The 9,372-nt window shown below is 41.6% G+C and overlaps 1 protein-coding gene and 1 pseudogene across 4 annotated transcripts in view; one reads left to right on the forward strand and one right to left on the reverse strand.

Annotated features, from left to right (window-relative positions):
• The window catches only part of DENND1A (DENN domain containing 1A), a 528,338-nt gene that overhangs the window by 491,290 nt on the left and 27,676 nt on the right, over nucleotides 1-9,372 (reverse strand). The window lies entirely within an intron of this gene.
• LOC105886543 lies at nucleotides 1,259-7,296 on the forward strand (annotated as a pseudogene).

The following is a 9,372-nucleotide window of genomic DNA, read 5'->3' on the forward strand; positions in this document are numbered from 1 at the left end:
TTTTTTTTTTTTTTGGTTGCAGCCATCATTGTTGTTTGCTGGGCCCAGGCTGGATTCGAACCCGCCACCTTATGTGTATGTGGCTGGCGCCTTAGCTGCTTGAGCCACAGGCGTAGAGCCTGAGTAACAGTTCTTAATACTGGAGAAGAGGTCTGGGGGAAATGGTGGGGCAAAGAATTCCCTAAGGAGCGCTTGTAAAGCTTCACTACCTCCCCAGGAAAAAAAATGCACTGAAGTTGAAAATGTTTTCCATATAATTTTCAGAGGGTTCATCAAGTTACTTATGGAAATAAGCAAGAAGAACTCCTTGTTTCATCGATAACTTGCTTTTATGTTCTTTCTTACTTAATCCTCAAGCCAAGACTATGGGAGGTTATTACCACCACCCCTTTAAAGGAAGTGGATAAACTGCCCAAGACCAAGTAGTTTCAAAACCTTGTTAACATGTGCTGAACACTTAACTATGTATCAAATACTGTTCTAAGCATTTTTCAAGTATTATCACTTTTAATCTTCCCAACAACACTAAGAAAGAGCTACTGCTAACACCATTCCCATTTTACAGACAAGAATGTTGAAAAACAAGAAAATTAAGAAGCTTGACGAAGGTCAGATACCTTGAAAGAGATAGAGCTAGGATTTGAAACCAGGCAGTGTGGCTCCAAAGTCCATATTCTTTATTTTTTTTAATCAACTTTGTTTTTTTTTCCAAGATACTCTGTCACCCAGGCTGGAATGCAGTGGTGTCATCATAGCTCACTGCAGTCTGAAATACTAGGGCTCAAGTGATCCTCTTGCCTTAGCCCCCTCAAGTAACATGGACTACAGGTGCATGCCACCATCCCCAGTTAACATTTTTAAAGCTTTTGTAGAGGCAGAGATTTTACCATTGCCCAAGGTGCTCTTGAACTCCTACCCTCAAGTGATCCTCTCACCTCAAATCCTCCCAAAGGGCTAGAATTATAGATGTGAGCCACTGTGCCCAGCCCTTAAATCAACATTATACCTACAATATACAACTGTATTCACACAATTGTATGTATGCTAATATGCATAAACTAAAATGCACCCATAATAAGTACATAGTTCTATGAGTTTGGGTAAATGCATATACCCATGTAACTCATGCTCTCAATTGATTTTTTTTTTCAATGAAACTTACTATAAGCTCAATTATTTTCCTCCACACTCAATTCAAAAAAACAGTGTCTGGTTGCTGTGTTAGCACTCAAGAGCAAGTGAAAAGTCCTTCAGAATGATGGCTCAAGGTACTGAGCACTCCAGAGCAGTCCTCTGGGCTACCCAGATAGTTGGTCACCCAACTTTCTGGAAAATCAAAGAATTATAGGGTGGATCTGTCTTTCCAAGGTTCCCCCAGTAGCATTTGAGCTCATCTGTCCTTCATGGTCCTGAGTTCCCTTTTCTGACAAGAATTTGCCTCTCCTATACAATGGCTACATTTATTTAGACCAGTAGTTCTCAACCTTCCTAAGGCCTCCTAACGCTGTGACCCTTCAATACAGTTCCTCATGTTGTGGTGATCCCCCAACCATAAAATTATTTTCATTACTACTTCATAACTTTAATTTTGCTACTGTTATGAATCGTAATGTAAATATCTGATATGCAGGATGTATTTTCATTGTTACGACCCATAGGTTGAGAACCACTGATTTAGACCTTAGTGAGTTCTCTTCATAGATCCCAGACCCACCACAGAACTCATGTTTTTAACAACATCATTTATATTATACTATGACAATTGTCAGGGAATCTCAAATCACCCAGGAAGCTTTTCCCTGGTTCCCTGGTTCTTCACCTGGAGACTGATTTCACTAGGTAAGGAGTAAAGCCCAGAAATTTATTTTCTAAAACTTGATGCTAATAACCTATCAATCTATGAATCTATTTTTTTTTTTTTTTCAGTTTTTGGCTGGGGCTGGGTTTGAACCCGCCACCTCCAGCATATGGGGCCAGCGCCCTACTCCTTTGAGCCACAGGCGCTGCCCTATGAATCTATTTTCATAAGTGATTTTGATCAGTTGGGTTTAGGAACTTTTTGGGGAACACACCATAGTTCATGTTCAAAGAAATGACACTTTTTGGAAGACCTTGAAATATATACTAAAAGTAATAAAAGATAAAATGATATTAAATCAGATACCATCTTCTATAGGAAATAGTAGGCATACATAAGTAAATGTATGACAAATCTACTGGAATCCAACTTCCAGCCAAGATGGAATAACAAGGACTACATTTACCCTTCTTTCTGAAACAATCAAAAATCTCTCCATCTACCTGTATCCACCTATACATCCAACAATGTTTGTCAAGACACAGGAGATCAGACAACAATATACAGTGATCCCTGAGAGACAGGAAACAAATGAGCTGAGCCCTCCGATCACCTCGGTTTACCACCCTGAGCATTTCCAGGTTGTGGTGCAGGAAGGGGGAACCCAAGAAAAGCCCAGAGAACACTGTGAATAGAGAAGGCAGAGTTGACACTCCAGGGAAACCAAGGCAGCTAAAATTTGTGGCACAGAGTGCTGAAGTGGAAAGAGCTGCACAAAGAGAGAACTCCAGAGCTCCGCAAGGGCCCTCCCAAGTGTCATTAGCACATGTGTGTGAGGAAATTACCTGAAGTTGGAGGAAGAACAAGCAGGAAAGATGACAGGCACCAGTGCCTAATACACAAGGCTAGAGGTAATGCCTTTTCCCACCAACCAAGGTGGAAAACTCATGATTCATGGTGCACTGAACAGAGTACACAGTCGAGTACTACCTTTGAAATGGGAAATAATCAGCCTTAGACTGAGCACTGCTCCAGTCCAACTTAACAAAACTGAAAAGGAAGACTCAGGAGGATCAAATTCTTTCAAATAACTGACAAAAATATGCAGTATACAAATAGATGATTTTTAAGACATCAGGCAAGAAGATACAGAAACCCCCTGAAAGATGAAAACAAATAAGATGAACCAACGACTGCCTCAGATTACTGTTTGAGTAAACTCCAGAATGTTTTTTAGAAAAACACCCAGCACCCAATAAGGTAAAACAAACAACGTCTTACTTTCAATCAAAACTTACCAACAAGCATAGAAAGAATCAGAGAAATAAGATCCATAATGAAGAGAAAAACCACATCAACTATATCCAACCCAGAACTGACACAGATGTTAGTATTAACAGAAATGGCATTCAGTTTTTATAACTGTATTCCATGTGTTCAAAAAGCTAGGACATGAAAAATTCAAAAATGATCCCTATTGAACTTCTGGAGATCAAAAACTACAATGTATGCAATGAAAAAAACAAACTAAATGGGATTAACAGATTAAACACTACAGAAGAAAAAATTAGTGAAGTTGAAGACACAACAACATTCTGCCTTGTTATATGTTCTGTGTTTTATTATTAAAAATAACATTTAAAAAGACATAACAGTATAGAGACTATGCAAGATGAAACACGGGGGAGAGATTCAAAATCAAAACAAAAGTGTCACTGACCTGAGAGACAACAGCAAGAAGCCTAACATATTAGTAATCAGAAACACCAAACAAGGAACAAGAGGCAGAAAAAAATACTTAAAAGAAATAAAGATCAAAACCTTTCTAATTTGATGAAAACTATAAATCCAGGAGTCCAAAAACTTGACAACCTCCAATCATAAGAAACATGGGGGAAAAAGCTAAGAAACATCATAAACAAATTGCTCAAAACCAAAGATAAAAACAAGATCAAGGTATCAGCTGGGAAAAACACACACACACACATACACACAAGCAAAAAATCCATGTCACATTTAGATGAACAAAGATTAGGATGATGGATGACAGCAGATTTCTTATCAGAAATAAGGCAAATGAGGCATCTTTCAATTACTGAAGGAAAAAACTGACAATTTAGAATTTTAGTCCTAGAAATTATTTCAAAAGAGAAGGCAAAATAAATATTTTTCAGACATTACACTCTGAAAGAACTCATCATCAGTAGACATGCACTACAAGTAATATTAAAAGAAGTCCTTCAGGCAAAAAGAAAATGATGCCAGATGGAAATACAGATCTACACCAAGGAATAAGGAGTGTCAGAAATGGTAACTACGTAGACTAAATAAGAAAAGTCTAATGATCATCTCAAAAGATGCAGATGGTTTCACAGAGAATTCTACTAAACATTTAAAGAAGAATTAACCCCAATTTCACGCAACATCTCCCAGAAAATAGAGGAAGAAAAACACTTCCCAACTCATTTTACAAGACCAGTTTTACAGCACAGTGGCTCACTCCTATAATTCTAGCACTCTGGGAGGCTGGGGTGGGAGGATTGCCTGAGCTCACGAGTTTGAGACCAGCCTGAGCAAGACAGAGACCCCATCTCTAAAAATAGCAGGTTGTCCCAACTACTTGGGAGGCTGAGGCAAGAAAATAGCTTAAACCCAAGAGTTTGAGGTTGCTATGAGCTATGACACCATGGCACTCTACCAAGGGCAGCAACGTGAGACTATCTTTAAAAAAAAAGCCATTTTTACCTGGATACCAAAGACAGTGCCAAAAAAGACATACAGATATACATTATAGACCAAAATCCCTCACAAATATAGACAGAAAAATATTTAACAAAATATTAACAAATAATTCATTAAATTTACCATGACCAAGAGAGGTTTATTCCAGGGATGCAAGGTTGGCTCAATATTATCTACCATATTAATAGGTTAAAGAAGGAAAATCACAATTATGTTAATTAATGAAGAAGAAACACTTGACAAAATTCAATACTTGTTCATGATAAAAACTGAGATAACTAGGAATAAAGGGGACTTTCCTCAATCTGCTAAAGGACATCTCAAAAATAATACAGTTAACATCATACTTAACGGTGAAAGTCTGAATACTTTCCCTCTGTAATTGGGAACAAGGCTCCACACTCCTACATCACATTTGGGAGAGTAGCCAGGGCATTAAGGCAGAAAAAAAAACAAAAAGCATATGGATTGAAAAAAGAGGAAATAAACTTGTCTCTATTTACAGATGATATGATCAATCAGCTATGTAGAAAAGTCTTTGGAGGGCAATGCCTGAGGCTCAAAGGAGTGGGGCACTGGCCCCATATACCGGAGGTGTCAGGTTCAAACCCACCCCAGGTCAAAAACGGCAAAAAAAGGAAAAAAAAGTCTTTGGAGTCAATACTGAGGTTATTTCATTTTCTTTCATCTGTCTACAATTCTTCCATTTCCATGTAATCTTCTAGGAATTTCTCCTTGGACTCCTAATGGTACCAAAAGCCTAACCCGGGGTGTCCAACCTTTTTTCTTTTCTGCCACACATTGGAAGAACAAGAGCTATCTTGAACCAAGACATTAAATATACAAATACTAACTAAAGCTGATTAGCAAAAAAAAAGTCTGTGCATACTTTTCCTGATATCTGACACTTGATAAACAAAACAAGTCCTCAGAAAGTCAGCATACAGCCGGCAGGCCACAGGTTGGACACCCCTAGCCTAAAGCATGGGTTTGAATTGATGAGGATATACAAGACCTTGAAACGTAAGCCATAATGGGAATAGCTGATGGATTTGATTATATCAAAATTAAGAATTTTAAGGAAAACTTTACCTAAGATGATTTACTTACTTTTTTCTGTGACTTGGAGGAAAACATCTAGCATTATTCAATTTTAACACCAACTCATAGAACATCAATGTTCTCGGAGAATGTAACTTGAGATTTGCCATAAATTCATCCGTCACTAAGAAGCAAAATATAAGAAACTTCCTCCCTTTGGCGGGGGAACCAAGGGAATCAATCAGATTCTTTTTCTCCCAAGAATCCAGAACTGAGTCACAAAACTGCAGTCAGTTATGTGACTGCAGAGAGGGAGACAGGGAAAAGCCAACACTGGAGTCTGTGTGATTGGTCCCTGAGAGACTAGAAAAGCCTAGAGGCTGTGGAGGTGCTTAAAAGATTGACTGCAACCTCAGTAGCTCAAGTGTTCAAGTTCGGGCTCTAGGTGACCTCCCATGAATGCCCATTCAAGTATCCGCTGTCTCCTTAATAGAAAGATTGTTAAACAGGAAAACACAACCTTAATTTTCCGTGAGATTTTCAGCTAACGTAGTTCTGCTTACTCGGTAAGATAAATTAAAAAAAAAAAAAAAAGCCCATTTTTAATTTAGAATATTACTTTCCACATGGTTTACTTGCTCTAGATCCATTGACAGATGATACTCAGCCAGTTATTAAAAACGACCACGAGGCCCCCACTCCCAGCTACTACGGGGACCATGCAGGGTCATTCGCAGGCAGGCTGCCCCGGGAGGGCCTGATCCATTGGGTCTCGGGTGACAAGGAGAGGCGGCCCAAGGTCCTGACCTGCTTGCTCTGCGCCGACCAGACGGGCTGTCCTTGGCCACTGCAGTTTGCAGCTTGCAGCCCAGGGTCAGAGCCAATGGCTCTTTGAGCCGCCACCAGCCTACCGGCACAAGGCCCCAGGCTCCAGATGGCTGTTCAGCCCCGGCGTCCGGACAGCTCTTTAGCGCCGGCTCCCCAAGCCGGACGCTGCACCTCACAGCAGCGGAGCCACCTGGCACAACAAATGCTCCAAAGTCAGGCATCAAGGAGCCCGAAGACACAGCCAAAAGGAGCCGCATCTTCGCCAAACTCTCTTTGAACTCGCCTCTAGCTGTTAAAGAGGGAGACCCCAACCCTGAGTTCAGCAGCCTGGCCAGCATCTTAGGTGTGTCGCAGCAAGCACATGCCCTAGTCAGCAATTGAAGCAGCAATGAAAATGGAGAAAACTAAAGACATACACATTTGCTGTAAGGGTCGAGGCCCTGGTGGCTCTCCTCTGCTCATTGAGAGGCATTGTCTAACAGGAGCTCCAAGGGACAGTCAGACATTAGACATATCCTAAAACAAAATGGGGGCGTGATGACTGAAAGAACTCGTCACTCCTTTGAGAAAAACGGGGTGATCATGGTTGGAGTGGAGGACAAAGAGAAGAAAACTGTGAACCTAGAGCTGGCAATTGAAGCAGGAGCTGAGGATGTCAAGGAAACTGAAGATGAAGAACATTTTCAAATTTGTAATGTTTCTTCACTGCATCAGTGAGGAAGAAGTTGGACTCCCTGGGCCTGTGTTCTATATCCTGTACTCTGGAATTCATTCCCAACTCAAAGGTGTAGCTGGCTTACCCTGACCTGGAACAGGCTGCTCATCTCATCCAGTTTCTCAGCAACCATGAGGACATGATCCACATCTATGACAACACTGAGCTATGAGGTCATAGGTTCTCATGGCTTCCTCCTAGACAAGTGGCAGCCCATTCTAGATCACAGGCTTCTGCAGCCATCTCTGAGAGTAAAGCAAGAGGGGACTACCTGGCAGGTCAAGAGGCCTAAGGCTAGGACTTGCATTCTTGAGGCTAACGCCTACTTCCATGGGACCCCTTTGTCAGCTCTGCTGGTGTCTGATAGCACTTCTGGATGCATCTCCTAATACCTTGCTGGTCAGACTCTGATCTCAGGGACTTGGCCCTTGTGGTCATATTAAGTGCCCTGAGACCCTATGTGCTAGAAAATGTTCTTAAGTAATAACAGTGATTGCTCTTAAAAAACCACAATAAGGAAAAACACCCTGAAATGGCTACTCATCCAAGTCCAGGCCCTCAGGTACTATCAGAAAGCTGAGCTTTAGGCCCAACCAGAGGATTAAAAACAATCCACAGATTCATCGAGTAACCCATCAGAGCAGGCGTGCTCAAACTACGGCCCAGGGGCCACATGCAGCATGCCAAGGACATTTATCCCGCCTGCCGTGTGTTTTTGCCACCGCTGCCTGTCCTGCTTAGTAGCCAACTCATCCCAGGGCCCGCAGTCCAGCCCTCCAACGGTCTGAGGGACAGTGAACTGGTCCCGTGTTTAAACAGTTTGAGGACCCCTGCATTAGAGAGTCACCAGTAAAGCCAAGACATACTGTAAAACAGCAGGAAGTGTAGGTAAAGAAGCCTGAGTTCTGGAATGGTGAAAACTGTTTATCTGGATTGGGCACCAAACTGGTTGTGTGCCTTTGAGCAAGAAGATAAAGAAAAAAGGGCTGGGAAGTCTGAAACAGGAGCACATGTCCACCATCTGGAGCACACCTTTAAAGACTTCCCTCTCTAGGACCCAATTTATTCATCTTTAAATAGACCACTAAGACAGTCCTCCCCAGTTCTGATATCTTATAGCTCTACTATTCTAAATCTTTTTCCTCTCTTGTAAAATCATAAGTCATATTTTAAGTAAAATTATGAAAGTTCATGGTTCATGAATGAAAACATTAACTTAGGTCAATATAAATGCTAATTGTCCAAGTTCCCAACTGGTGGGTGGTGCACACCTATAATAACTACTTGGGAGGCTGAGACAGGATAATCACTTGAGACCAGGTGTTCAAGGCCAGCCTGGGCAACATAGCAAGACTCCATCACTTTAAAAAAAGGAGGTTCAATCACTTGCTCTATGGCAGTGGTTTTTAGTGTTGGACAGATAGGTCCCAGAGGCCCTGGGTAAAGAGGAAGAGGGAAACTAGCCCACCGGATAGACCTAATTCTTTTTTTTTTTTTTGAGATGGAGTCTCACTATGTCACCCTCCGTAGAGTGCTATGGCATCACAGCTCACAGCAACCTCTAACTCTTGGGCTTAAGCGATTCTCTTGCCTCAGCCTCAAAGTACAGGCGCCCACCAAAATGACCAGCTATTCTTTGGTTGCAGTTGTCATTGTTGTTTAGCAGGGCTGGGGTGGGGAAAGGGAGGGGGGTTTGAACCTGCAAGCCTTGGTGTATGTGGCCGGCACCCTAACCATTCAGCTACGGGCACCAAGCAGATAGACCTAATCTCAAATAAGATATCCTCTGTAAAAGTTTCCATTTCTTTAAAAACAAAAGTTCAAAGAGCATACACACAAAACAAAGGTATAAGATAGGTCTGTTTATTATCCAGTTTACCAATGAAGAAACTGGGGAACAGATGGGTTAAAGTAGCTGCCTGGAGTCAGGCATTTAGGAAGTGAGGCAACTGCAATCAGAACCCAGGCAGTTAGTTTCTCAGTCCACGCCCCCAACTACTGTGCCACAGCACAGCATGCCACTGCATAGTTTTAGGAATAAAGACAAAAACATAATATAAATCTCCAAGCCTTCCAGATGCATTCAGGAGTAAAAAGATGGTCATTAGCACAACATGCAAAACTGTTTGCAATTCAGCCTCTGCAAGACCCTTCAGCCTCGTCTGCCCATCAGCCGCTACACACACTCCCCACATTTATCATGTTGAGCTTCCCATCAGGCCTCAATCACTCACATGCTTTGTACATA

Source organism: Otolemur garnettii, unplaced genomic scaffold, assembly GCF_000181295.1.
Source record: "Otolemur garnettii isolate 467f Iridium unplaced genomic scaffold, OtoGar3 scaffold00014, whole genome shotgun sequence".
Classification (NCBI taxonomy): Eukaryota; Metazoa; Chordata; class Mammalia; order Primates; family Galagidae; genus Otolemur; species Otolemur garnettii.